The sequence below is a fragment of the Gorilla gorilla genome, chromosome 3 (genome assembly GCF_029281585.2).
Source record: "Gorilla gorilla gorilla isolate KB3781 chromosome 3, NHGRI_mGorGor1-v2.1_pri, whole genome shotgun sequence".
Lineage (NCBI taxonomy): Eukaryota > Metazoa > Chordata > Mammalia > Primates > Hominidae > Gorilla > Gorilla gorilla.
Genome location: NC_073227.2, coordinates 198865352 through 198879827, shown reverse-complemented (window position 1 = coordinate 198879827; position 14476 = coordinate 198865352). Strand labels below are relative to the sequence as shown.

General features: G+C 38.7%; 1 long non-coding RNA gene across 2 annotated transcripts in view; it reads left to right on the top strand.

Annotated features, from left to right (window-relative positions):
- LOC129532918 (uncharacterized) overlaps nt 1-14476 on the top strand; it is a 218796-nt gene that overhangs the window by 168060 nt on the left and 36260 nt on the right. The gene's annotated exons all lie outside the window — the stretch shown is intronic.

Sequence of the window (14476 nt, the reverse complement as noted above, 5' to 3'; positions counted from 1 at the left end):
TGGCTTCATGCAGGACTGTGACTGGATCAGATGTACTGCAAGCAGCTTCCACTGAGGGCACCCGTGTCTGGATGAGGGGAACGCAGTGGTGCCGGAACCTTGGAGACGCCAGGAACCACGGAGCCCCAAAAAGGGTGTCACACCCCTGGCTCAGGGAGCCCCTGGGTCTAGAATCCCCGAAGGGCCGCAGCTCTTCTTTCCTTCTTGTCACCCCCAACGTGGTGAGCGGAGGGTGGGGGAGCATGCTTCGGCCCTGTTTGTGTTACAGCTCTTTCAGTCCCGCCATTCAGTGGGTCCTGAGTTCTTGTCCTGTATCCAAGAAGAATGAGATATGCAGACAACTAGAGAGTGAGCAAGACAGACAGGAGCTTTAGTGAGTGACAGGACAGCTCAGAGGAGACCCACAGTTGGTAGCTCCTTTCTGCAGGTGTGTCATCCCAAGGAGAGCCCAGCTCTCAGTGGAGAGGAGAGCCACACTGGGTAGGTCCTTTCTGCAGGCAGGTCGCCCAGCAAGTGTCCAGCTCTCAGTGAAGAGGAGACCTGTAGTGGGTAGCACCTTTCCACAGCTGGTAGTCCGAATGTCTGTCCTAGTCTGGTGGATCTGGGGTTTTTATGTGCTCAGGAGGGAGAAAGTGTGTGCTGATTGGTCCATGAGTGGCCATGGGCGGCCTGGAAAAAGCACCGTAAATTCTCACTCTGGGCCACAGACTCCATCCAAAACTGACAGCCCAGCCTCCAGTCTTCAGGCCATCCCTGGCTTGAAGGTGGGATTTCACCTGGGACCCACCCCTTTCCACTCAAGAGCCTGTCTACCTCCTGGTGCCATCAACATGCCATCCACCGTGTCCAGGCTGTTCTTGCTGAGGGTCGTCTGCAGGCCCGTGCTAAGCCGCCCTGAATATCCTCTCAGCCTTCCTCCCATGATCGTTGGTGCCCAAAGTCCAGAGGGAGCCAAGCCGGTAGGGAGCTGACGTGTCAGCATCGCCCCAAGTGCGTGCACACCAGGCCAGGTCACGATGGTGCCTGGGCTCAGCCACAACTTTGCTCCGCCCGGGAGCTGCCACTGGGAGCAAGGAGAGGCTAGGGAATGGGAGCAGGCACTTCCAAGCCTGTGGGGGCAAGGGGCTTCCTGGGCTCCCGAGAGCACAGGGATCCTGGGGTCTGGAGCCGCAACCAGGTGGCTGTGGCTGCATCTGGGAGCAACTTGATAGGCGATGGGCCTCCACGGAGAAAAATGAGCCATATTTGAGATAGCTGTAGAAAAAATGTGCCTGAGTGGGGCAGGAAGGCTAAGGAAAATGCAATATTCAAAGATCAGATTTAAAATATAGAGAAATGTGCAGGTCAAAAATTTGGTGTTTCAAGGACGGATGTGGTGGCTCATGCCAGTAATCCCAGCACTTTGGGAGGCTAAGGCAGGCAGATCACCTGAAATCAGGAGTTTGGAACCAGCCTGGCCAACATGGTGAGGCCCCATCTCTACTAAAAATACAAAAATTAGCCAGGCCTGGTGGTGCACCCCTGTAGTCCCAGCTACTCAGGAGGCTGAGGCAGGAGAATCGCTTGAACTCGGGAGGTGGAGGTTGCAATAAGCTGAGGTCGCACCACCGCACTCCAGCCTGGGCAACAGAGCAAGACTCTGTCTCAAAAAATTGGTGTTCCAGAGTCCACTGCTAAAGGACTTCAGCAAGAAGGGGGAAGTGGGATACTGAGTCACCTCACAGGTTGTGCACCACGGTATGAGAACAGTCTGAGTCATGATTGACTTCTCCGGAGTCTTGGACTTCTGGCACTGGTGAAGGCAAGGCAAGCAGAGAATGAGCCACGTCTGGCTTACTTCTCTAAGCAAAGTTGAGAAACTAGCTGCATTGCTTTGGTCCCATTTGTGGTATGATGTCCTGTGCAATGGCAGCATTTGGTCTAGACCCTGATGAAAATTACATCCTAATAAGTGGAGTATTCCAGCAGTTTTGCGGCAGCGGTTGCTGCAAGTTCACAATTCTCTACCAGGCATGCTCTATCTATGGCATATGATTCTAGAATTTCGATTTCAAAGGGATCTTCAAAACCATCAAATTCAGGGCTTTTGGCTTAAAGAATTCAGGAGTTAGCAAGTAAAATAAGGTAATAGAAAACTACAAAGATTATTCGCTAGCCATGGATATTCCCACACAAATGAAAAGCACAATAGAAATAAATGCTTATAATAATCAAACGAATCAAACTATCATGTCTCTGGATCACGTTTGAATAAGATGCCAATCTGCAATGTTTGGTTCTTGTTCAATTTAATTTAATTTCACATCTTAAGCTACTAAATTGTAGAGAACCTGATACCAGGCTGAAAATGCTGTTGGTCAAAAGTGATATTTACCTAGAGAGAGGTGAGCTGCAAAGCAGCAATCCCTCCTCACTCCTCTACACCTCTTCATCATCCTTGACATGCCCTTGCAACCCTTGTGGGAAACCTGGTCTAACAGACCCACCAAAAAAAGAAAAAATCCATGAGCTAACCAATGAGAAGTTTCAAAAGTACATAGTCTTTGAGACTTCTTTTGTGTTGTTCATTTCTCATGATTAGTTTATTTGAATAACGTTAATAGAGTAAACAACTGTATCTCTCCAGCCCCCATGGATTTCGAGTATATGCACCATCTATTTATCACAACCAAGTTTCTTACCATTAAGCTACTGAAAATTAATTTTACTGGAACTTTGCCCAAGTGTTACTTTCATAACTTTCTTATGTTTTATCACCATTCATACTCAAAAATCAACTCTCTAGATTTTAGTTTTCAAAGCACTAGACTTTTGTCAACATATTAATAAAATGTAAATATATACCCAGTGAACGGAACTATTCTTTTCTTTAAAAAGCACTTTTAGGGATATTTTAAAGCCATTATGATGTAGTTCATTCCCAAGTTTATCTCTTATGTGAATTTAGATTTTCAAGCATATTCTATTAAATGTGCAACTGAAATGGCATATTATGAAATTTAAATTGGCTGATGTATTTAGAGGCAATAATTCAAATATTTGACTTTTCCCACATTTAATTTATGAGTAATATTGACAGATAAAAGAATCAAGTTTGTTTAGCTCAGACATGTTTGATAAGAGTATCATAAAATGAAAAAATGAAAATTATTGGAAGTTTTAAAAACATCAGAATAAAAGTGATCTATTCTTCACTTGCAATCTTAGATTACAATTAATAGTCATTTGTTTTTCCACATTTTTAGTATCAGATAGTTTTGTCCACATTGTATAAAATTATGTATGGCATATCTGTTAACTAATTGGAATTTCTGTAGGGCTACTGTAAAAATCTTGGACCATAGTGATTAGAGCCCCAGCTTTGGCATCGAAGGAACCAGGTTAAACTCTTATTTCAACTGTTGGAAAATGATCCTAGACAAAAACTACAATCTGTTTGAGTCACAGTTTCTTGAACTATAAATGACACATTGAGATAAGACAATTAGATATGGTGAAATAATTTCATATATTTGAATCTAATTTGCAGATGTTTATTATAATTTTCTTAAAGCCAATTGTCTGAATGTACAAAAGAATGTTAATTAAAAAATTTAAGAAGTTTGTTACTAAGTGCAACAATAAAATATATTAATTCATAGCATTAATAGTAAAAATAAAGCTAGGTATTAAAAACTCTTAAAAACACTGCATGCTGCATGGAAATCTAATGTCACAATTTCTCAGATTTAGGTACTCAACAAATTATTGTTTAAAATTCATGAAGTTAAGTAAGCCTAATGTATCTTTCACAAAGTAAATGTTGAATAAATCCTACTCCCATTCACATTAATGACTAAACCTCAGAATATGAATTCGACCAAAAAAAAAATTTTTTTTTTTTCTTTTTTTTGAGACAGAAGAGTCTCACTCTGTCACACAGGCTGGAGAGCAGGGTGCAATCTCGGCTCACTACAACCTCAACTTCTTGGGCTCAATCAATACTCCAACCTCAGCCTCCCACATAGTTGGGACTATAGACACACCACCACACCCAGCTAATTTGGGGTTTTTTTTGTAGAGACGGGGTCTCACTATGTTGCCCCATCTGATCCTGAACCCCTGGGCTCAAGCGATCCCACTGCTTTGGCCTCCCAAAGTGGTGGGATTACAGGTGTGAGCCACTGCACCCAGCCTTCACCTTTATTTTCTAAAAGTACAATGACAGATTCACATATAGACCTTTTAAATTCTAACCTTGGCTGCATAAGACCTCAGTATTTTCACTGACCTTCACGTGTTTTACATAATAAAATGCCATAAAGTGCTACATTTAGAAAATAGACATATTCTAAAATAGTTTTAAAAAATAATATAATTCAAAATCAACCAATAAGCCAGAGCCTGTCACACCACCAAATGCAATGGTTATACACGACTGCGTGTGTCTGCATGTGGGTGAGTATAGAGTGCGGGGATGATGACAAGATAAGCATGGCTAACTCAGTCAGCGGGATGAGTTGGAATGGACTGATCCAAATCTGTGTAAATGCTGTAGAAATAAGGTAGGCCGTGGTAGCTCACACTTGTAATCCCAGCACTTTGGGAGGCCAAGGCGGGTGGATCATGAAGTCAAGAGATGGACACCATCCTGGCCAACATAGTGAAACCCCGTCTCTACTAAAAATACAAAAATTAGCTTAACGTGGTGGCAGGTGCCTGTAGTCCCAGCTACTCGGGAGGCTGAGGCAGGAGAATCTCTGGAACCCGTGAGGCAGAGGTTGCAGTGAGCCGAGATCACACCACTGCACTCCAGCCTGGTGACAGAGCGAGACTCCGTCTCAAAAAAAAAAAAAAAAAAAAGAAAGAAGTTAGGCTCTCCATAACCTCCAGTTCCACATCTGCAAATTCAACCAACCACAGATCAAAAATATTTGAAAGAATAAAGTAAAAAATAGCAATAAAACAAAGAATAATACAAATTTAAAAATACAGAGTAACAACTATTTACATCGCACTTACATTGTATTTGCTATTATAAGTGATCTAGAGGTGATTTAAAGTATACAAGAGAATGTGCATAGGTTAAATGCAAATACTATACCATTTTATATTAGAGACTTGACCACAGGGGTGGGGTATCTTAGAACTAATGCTCCACATGTACCAAGGGGTGACTCTAGTTGTTATGCTGTATTTTTTAGGGAATAATGACAAAAAATAAGTCAGTAGATGTCCAGTACAGATACAACTGCCCTAGGCCTAACAACATTTTCTCTGTGGTTGTTTGAGTCCTTGATTGGGGAACCCACGGATATAAGGAACAACTGCCTGTGTAGTATGTGTGTGTGTGTATGTAGATGCAGATATATAGACATTGATGTATCCATATCCTCAGAAATTTTTTATAATCTCTCAGATTTGGAAAACAAAATGTATCAAAGTGCATTTTGTGGGCCAAGAGCATTGGGAGCTGGGCAATAGGAGAAATTCAGAATGTGAACCTAACCCAGAAGTAATGAATTCGCATATTCATTTTAACAATATCCAAAGGTGGGTCATACTAATATTAAGGTTTGAGAAACACTGTTCAAAGATAACCACAATACCTTACTGGGAAGAAATTCAGTTGAGAATGAGAGAATACTGTTATCAAGACAACATAGCAAAAGTAAACATAGGAAATTCAAGCAAAAGTCAGGAATCGAATAGCAAATGATAGGGTGGTATTGGGCATATATAATCAAGGCAACTAAAACCGTGTATCAGACAGTGTTCAACATTCGAAGAGGTGTGCAATGGGAGATGAAGTCCTGCCAGCTATGGAAAGAAGAAAGCCACGTACATGTGAAAATTCAAAATTTTTTATATCCTAGGAAACATAAGTATTAAAAATATAGACATTAAAGAAAAACGCAAAGGTTGTATATAATGTAATGAAATAGAAGCTATAGATAGGTTAAAAAAAAACAGAATTATGGAAACACTGTAATCCAAGGAAAAACAAAGGTTTTAAACAAACACAGGACAGAGCCTATAAGTAAAAATTCTCATCTGATTGGTGAGCATATTTAGCTATCTCTTGTTGGTCCTGAGTTAAAAACAGAGGCAAAAAAATAGAGAAGCTGGCAGTTTTTGAGCAAGTCCTTACTGTCCTGAGCCAATTGCCACAGAGATTGGGGCTTGGCCTTCCTGGCAGGTTGCTGAAGGGGTGTGGGTCAGAGTTCTGTTTTCAGAGATGGTCTGGACATTGTCGATTGTTCATCCAGTATCTCCGTGTGCACAAAGTTCAGTATGGACTGTGGCTGTTCTGGCAGCTTAGAGAGTTAGACGAAGGATGAAACTGAAAAGTCAGGGTAGTTCAAATTATATAGGCTTTCACAAGCCCTCTAAAGGATGTGAAATACTTATTGAAACTTCTGGTTAAAATTTTGATTGTTTAGAACAATTTTTTTCTGTGCCAAATTAGCTGCAAAGTGAGCCTCCGTGTTTGAGTTCAAATGATAATTGCCACCTTGCCAATACCTGTATTTAATCTCCGATAGATTTGAAAGTATCACCCAAGGTATATACTTCCAAATTCAGTGCTCAAAGCATATGTTTCACCAGCAGAATGATGTCAATATCTTGAATTTAAAAGTATCAGAGGTTGTGTTATAAAAAAGATGTGAGACGATGATTGAAATATAATCAGGGAATTTTACATCCAACACCCACCACTACCCCAGATCTGAAAAAGAATCGAAATTCATTTTACCTAATTTCCACTCAAAAAGAACCCAGGAGCTTACAGGAACTCTTGATTGTGCCAGAGAAATTTATCCTAAAGAAAGGGAGGCCACAGGTGGCTGCAGGAAATGGGGTTTTCAACTCCTTTTTGTTAATTGGAAGAAGCAATTTGGAGAGAAGAAACTGCTGAAAAGAGCAAACCTTGCTCTGAACACTGTTTTTAACTATCATTGTTGTTGCAGTGATAAAAAAGTAAGCCATGATATGGCGATCTTTGTAAAAGCATATTGACATGCTAGGACTTGGAAGGAGTCCTAGCTGAAAGCAAGCAGCTTTTAGGCCTTAGATCGTGTACCCCAGGCTTCCAAAGCAGGAAAGTTCCTGTGGAGGAACAAGTCAGATGAGAGCTATGACAACAGGATGGGGCCAATGCTCAGAAACAGAGGACAGCAGCCAAAAACGTTGAATTTTAATAAAATTCCAGATGTAACATCCATGTATCTGAATGACTGTAATGGTGTGCTCTCAGACTTTCAAGTGAAATATTCGTTTTCATATTGTTAAACATTTGGAAAATGTAAACTTCATTTCAATAGCATGGACTTTGGACAAATTAATCCACTATGTGCAATGCAAATTGGAAAGAGGTTTATTTTTATTTTAAATGCTTTCTATAGTTTCGTAACTAAGACGAATATGTTTACAGTGCCTCAGTGCAAAACCCTAGGCAAGCCTGCCTGCCCAACTGTTAAACAGAAAGCTGAAGGAGCTGGCATGTGATGAGAATCATGTTGTTGAACACAGTCCCTTTCTTTCTGCTACTTCTCACTTATGATCACTGCAAAGGCCATAAGGGGGAAATTTCCACTCTGGATAAGGATGCATTTTTTTCCAAGCCAAAAGTCAACATGTTCTTCTTGCTATTTCAGACAATTTTATAGCATTTTAAGCAATTTTCTCAGGAATCAAAACATACTTAAGATGACCTGACTAAAGAAAATCTGGATAGAGGATAGTTAGAGATAGGGTTCAAAGATGTCCTTGAAAGTTGTATAACACTGAGGTGGTCTCTGTTCACAGCCGTTTTCCAAGGAGAGGGTTCAGAGATTCCTTCACAGTCTCAAAGGGACTATGTGACCCAAAAATTCTGAAGCAGTAATCTAAAGGGTAAATAATGTTTAGTGGTATTTACAATGAAGCTTCAAAAGCATCGTGCTGGAGATCAAGAGACTTGCTTCCGGCCTAGACCCATCTATGACCATTCTAATGATCCTTCTTGAGCAAGTAATTTCTCTCGTCTTGACCTCAATTTTCTTACCATTAATACATGGACAATGGAAGTGATCTCTAAAAGACATGCAATAAATTGTATTTGACATATTCCTCAGCTTCTTGCACCCATTCTGAGTTGAATTGTGCCCTCCATAAAGATGTATTAAAATCCTAACTCCCAGTATTTTAGAATATGACCTTATTTAGAAATAGGATATTTACAGGCACAATCAAGGTAAAGTGAGGTCATTAGGGTAGGTCTTTCCAATACGATTGGTATCCTTATAAAAAGGAGAAAGGTGCACGCAGAGACGCATGCACGGGAAGAACACCAAATAAGATGAAGGCAGAGATGTAGGGGTGCTACATCTACAAGCCAAAGGATTTCAAAGAAAGATGCTAACAAACCATTGAAAGCTATGAGAGCGGAATAGAAGAGAATCTTCTTTGAAGCCCCCAAAGGAACCAAACCTGCTGACATACTGATTACAGACTTTCAGCTTCCAGAACTTTGAGGCAATTTGTTGTTGAAGATACCCAGTTTGTGGTACTTAGCACATAGCAAACTGACACTCACCGTAATCCAGATGAATAGCTCTGACGTAATCCATATTGTAAATCTGACGTGGCATGGGAGTGAGAAAAACTGACCAGGTGTCTTTCATCCCTAACTTTTCTTATGTTTACTGGTTTTCCTTGATGTTGTTTGGGGCTTTCAGTGGTGATTTCTGAGCATGCCTCTTCTGGCCAGTGGTGTGGGCTTACATGAACACTGTTTAACAGCCAAAGGTCCTCGGAGAAAATAAGAGGCTGTTAAATTCCAGAGGAAAACTTGATACGTAGAAGTTGCATTAACAGCTTCACCGAGTTGGGTCTAGGTACAAATATCTTTCAAAAGATAAATATCTTCAAAATGTTTTTATTCAACTTTGTATACCACTGTCTGCATATTCTCTCAGTATTGTTTGAACAATGAGTTCACCTACACAAAACAGAGGGAGAACTGACAATAATAATAATCACTTTCCCAACCCTTGAAATTTTCACCTGTGACCCTAAGATAGGATGCTAACTGGTAATACTTAGGTTTGAGAGTTTACTTTGGTTTGACCCTCCTTGGCAGCTGTACCCTTACGAATTAGGCTGTTGGAGGACTTGCCTGCCATTAGGCACTGTGATATCTAGCTGTTGCTTTGCCTCGTGCAGACACTTAGTTTATTATTTATTTTTTATCTCAGGGACTCCATCTACCATTTCCCTCTCACTAGTCATTTTAGAGATTTCTTCTTAGCTTTGGACATCCCAACCATCTGTCTTTCTCTGGTAATTTTCTGTGTGCTTCCCTTAGTGCCATTTTGCAGCTTACCGTTGCTCCCTGGAGCCTTAGAGTCAGCTCCAGTTCTGTCCCACACGGGTGACCCCAGCACCACCGCATGCTTTCCCTGGCCTGCCGCTCACCGGGTCTTCCAGCCTGCACTCATGGCTGCCTGCCCACTTGTAATTAGGACCGAGGCATCCCCAAAGAATGTGCTCATTAACAAGACATGATCGAAAAAAATGCCTTTCTTATCGGTATGACCGGAGGGATGGGTTGAAAAATGATTTATTTTGAATGACTCTTTACAACTTATAGCAAATCTTAAAAATAAGATCAACTACTGGAAAGTAACCTCCCTTTATTAACTTCTAAGGAAAAAGGTTAATAAATATGTCCTCAAGGTTCAGTGTCATAAAAGATCATGTCTTTTGACAATCATATCAGAAAAATAGTAAGAAGAGTAACTTATACAAAAGAAGTCAGTTTTTATATCATTGATTAAAAAATACAGTTTGTAAAAAGTAGGAAGAGGCCGGGCACAGTGGCTCACGCCTGTAATCCCAGCACTTTGGGAGGCCGAGGCGGGTGGATCACGAGGTCAGGAGATCGAGACCATCCTGGCTAACACGGTGAAACCCAGTCTCTACTAAAAACACAAAAAATTAGCCAGGCATGGTGGCGGGCGTCTGTAGTCCCAGCTACTCAGTAGTCCCACTGAACCCGGGAGGCAGAGGTTGCAGTGAGCCAAGATCCCACCACTGCACTCCAGCCTGGGCGACAGAGTGAGATTCCATCTCAAAACAAAAAAAGAAAAAAAAAAAAGTAGGAAGAAATTAGTGTTTTAAGCAATACTATTAGAAAAAAAAAAAACATTGAAACAGTTTTCATGTGTGAAAGATGACAACAGTAAGAAATTTGAGTCTCTAGACTATTTTAAATGGAAAATATTTAAGTTACTATTTCTAAGTGACAAGACTGGAGAGATGCGATTTATTTGGGGGACTTTTGTTTGTGGAGAAAATAGTGGCATATTATGTTTGACTATTGTTATCAATATGCGCTATTTAGTACAAGCAATTTTTGAATATTTTGTATTTATTTTCTTACTCTAAGGACTCAGATTTCTGATAGCATTAAAGCCATCCCTTTGAGTTTTCTCAGGTACGGGAAATATTGCAACAGCACTTGGAATGAAGCAAATGAAGACTAAAGCTGCATCCATTCTTTATCTTTTGATAACAAAACTTATTTCGTGATCATATCAAGTAGTGGTAATATTTCTGGAAGTCTGATCCTCTACTCAATTCAAGAGCAAAATTTTGATTTATCTGAGCTAGTCGTAAAGATTGATTATGGTTTTCAATCATTTATCCCTCCCTGTAATAGGATTGTATAACCATACCATTTATCGTGTGACTTTATGCTTCCCCCTTAAGAGGTCTTTTTTCCTATACTAATACTGAACTTGTGTGACTTGCCTTGGCCAATGAAGGAGAGCTGATATAATGTATGCCAGGCCCTACGAGGGCCTTAAATGTGCCTGGGTGGTTTTATTTGCCCACTTGGAGATCCTATCTGCCCCCATTAGAAAAGCATAACCCAATCAGCAACAGTTTCAAAGAGAGGGAATGTGGAAAGGACCTTAGCCTGACCTGTATTCTAAAGAAAAAGCTATATTATCTGACCTGCAGACCTGTGAGGAGAAATATTTCACAATAGAAGCCATTGAAATACTGGGAATGTTTGCTTCATGCCATTACTGCAGCAGAAACTTGACTTCTACATTAATCGTGACACTTACTCTTCTAGCCAGTGGCAGGTTTAAGTATGAACAGATAACACTATCTTAGATGTGAGGGAAAATGTGCAGAGGGATGGGTTCAGGAAAGGCTTTTCCTGGCTGATACACAAAAAGATTAACATTAGGAAATGATCTCTTCCTACTGTGTCTGCATGATCATCTAGCAGCCATCTTACTACCATGAACTGGAGAACAAAGACTAGCACACTGAGGATGATTCAGGAAATCAAATAAACTGTCTTTAATAATGTTGTGTAAGTTGCTGAATTAATCAGTTTATTAAATCTGGAAATGTCGTGAATTGGGACTATTACGTGCAACTGAAAGCATGTTAATTGATACAAAGATGCAGTAAATGTTAAGCATAGACAATGGAGCAGATGTAAATTAGTTTTTAGTCATGTAGAACTGTCAAGGGTTGGCAAAGAATTGTCTGTAAAGGATCACATAGTAAATATTTTAGGCTCTGTAGGCCGTATGCTTTATATTACAACTACTTAAATCTATAATTATAGTGTTTAGACAATACATAAATTAATCATGTGACTGTGTTAGAATAAAACTGTATTCATGAAAGAACATTTGCTTCTGGTTGTACAGAGATGTAGGTACTCTGAGAACCTCTACAATATCAAACAACTAGATCCTAGATTTTAAAGTAACAATATTTTCGATATATAGTAAATGAAATGTGAGAAAATCACCTACAAAAAAAAAAGCCACCAGAAACAATAAAGTAAATGACTGTGTTAAACAAATAACAGGCTGAAACTGGAGCTGGGGAAGATGAGCTTAAAGACTCAAGGGGATGCAAAAAGCCCCGTGATCAGTAGTCATCCTCAGGCCTGGGACAAGCTGGGCTGACTGAGCCACATAACCCTGAACTCCCATATTAAGACATTGCCCACAAAGTGGACTAAATTAGCTTCAAGCCTGTGCCATCCCTGAATCTGAGAAGAAGCAAACACAATTTCTTTTTTACAGGCATCCAGAGGAAAAAAAAAAATGCATATAACTTAAAATTACTGACTTTTCAATGGCAAGCATTAAAGCAAGACGACAGTGAAATCATCAAAGGGATTTTTTTAAAGTTAACTTACAACCTGACAAGAAATTATTGTTTATAAATGACAGTAAAATAAACTCATTTTGGGATATTAAAATAAAGAAAAAAACAAGAAATGGCAGAAATGGACCTTCACTAAAGGGACTTCTAAAGCGTATGTCTCTGGAGGAAGACAGTGATACCAGAAAGGTCTGACATGCATAGAGAGTGAGAAAATATTACGGTAACATGTTTGAAAATAGAAATAAATATTGTGTATACCTAGCTGTAACGAATTGAAAGTATGAAGTTTAAAGATATAAAAACTAAAACATTGGACAAAAGAAGGTATAAATTTGAGGGAAATGAAATAATCCAACTTTTTTTTTTTTTTTTGAGACAAGATATCACTATGTTGCCCAGGCTGGTCTTGAACTCCTGAGCACAAGGGATCCTCCCTCTGTAGCCTCTCAAAGTGTTGGGTTCACAGGTGTGAGCCACCACGACTAGCCAAGTAATCAATCTTTAAAAAATAGTTGGAGAAACAGAAAAAAAAAACCACAGAAAACAAAGAAACCGATAATCAAAGCAGACTTAATTGAAATTTAAAATAACCATTAAAGATGAAAAGGAGCAATGAAGACAAATTTTTGAAGCCTAATAATATAGATAAACCAAGAAATAGAGAAGTCACAAAAATATTAGACAGGAAATTGAAGAAAAATAACACTACAGCAGAAATTTAAAATGAATTAGTTTCTGTCAGAAAATAGAAATTTTAAAAAATATATAAAATATATACAAAACATATGAATTATATATAATTTATGTATAAATTAAAAATATATATAATTTAAATGAAAGCAGTTCCAGAAAAAATAAACTGCAATTTATTTTCTCTAAAAGTTATAGAGCAAATCAGGCTATATCATTATAGGTTAGTTAACCAAAGTTGACCTATAACTTTAAATAAATTGAATTTCAATTTAAATCTTATTTCCTAAAAACAAACCAACCAACAAAAACCTTTGAAAAAGGTATTACCCGTCAATAATAAAATTATTAACCAAAAAATACACTGTTACACAATTATCATGGAAAAGGGGTAAAGGACTTCTACTAATATATCACGGTATACAAAATTCTTATTTATAAAATGTAAGTAGAATTCTTTTTAAAATCAGAAAAGAATAATTGCCACCAATTCTGTTTATTATTATACTGGAAGACCTAGCCAGTGCACTAAGATAAGAAAAATAAATTGATGACTTAAGAATTGGAGAGCCATATTTAAAAAAAAAAAACTGTTATGACTTGCATATTGTATATTTGCTTACATGGAAAACTAAAAAACAGAAAAATAATGGGGTATAACTTGGATTGTTATATTAATAAAATGTTGGTCATAAAATATTAGAAGAAACTCTAGGCATTTCAAGTATGAGATACTTTATTACAGAGGGTAAATAATTAGTATTTTAAAGGGGTGGTAGGACCAAAGACAAGAAAATTCATTCTGAACTCTCAAGTTTACTACAAGAATCAAGAGAGTCTGCAATTTGTAATAACAAAAGAAAATCAAAGGAAACCACCAACAATTATCACAGCTGCCTTTAGTGTGATAGTAGTGCAAGTAATCTAAAACAGTAAACACTGCTATGCATAGTGGCTCATGCCCGTAATCCCAGCTACACAGGAGGCTGAGGCAGGATTGCTTGAGGCCAGGGGTTCAAACCCAGCCTGGACAACACAGTGAGACCCCTGTCTCTAAAAAACTTTTTGGAGTTAAAAAAAGTATGTATACAGTAAACAAAGAATCCAACACAAAATATAACATCTGTAAAGCCCACACCAGGTCTCTGCTACCAAGGAGCAATAATAACACTTGAAGACTGGTTATATTCCCTCTTCCAAATAAAACCAATGTCTCTCATTGGCAAGGATTCCATCACTTATTAAACAGAGGTAAGCATAAAAAGCATAACTTATTAAACAGAGGTAAGCATAAAAAGATAGCTCAATATTGCTGAGTTGTTAAATAATTTATAACAAGTGCCTTAAGCAAAATACATAAAAATAAATTTTTAAACACAGTGGCAGGTAGTACAAATGAAGTTTTTAAGTTGCTTTTATAGTAGCAGGTGAAACTATAAGTAGGAAGAAGCCAATTTGTGCAAAAATGTGATGTAGCTTATTTGAAGATATTAAAATCCATGCAGATGAGAATTTCTATATTAATAGATTTTTTTTAAAAAAAGTTTATTGTTCACCACAAAGATACTCCTCGAGAAGAGCAACACCAAGACACATAATTGTCAGATTCACCAAGGTT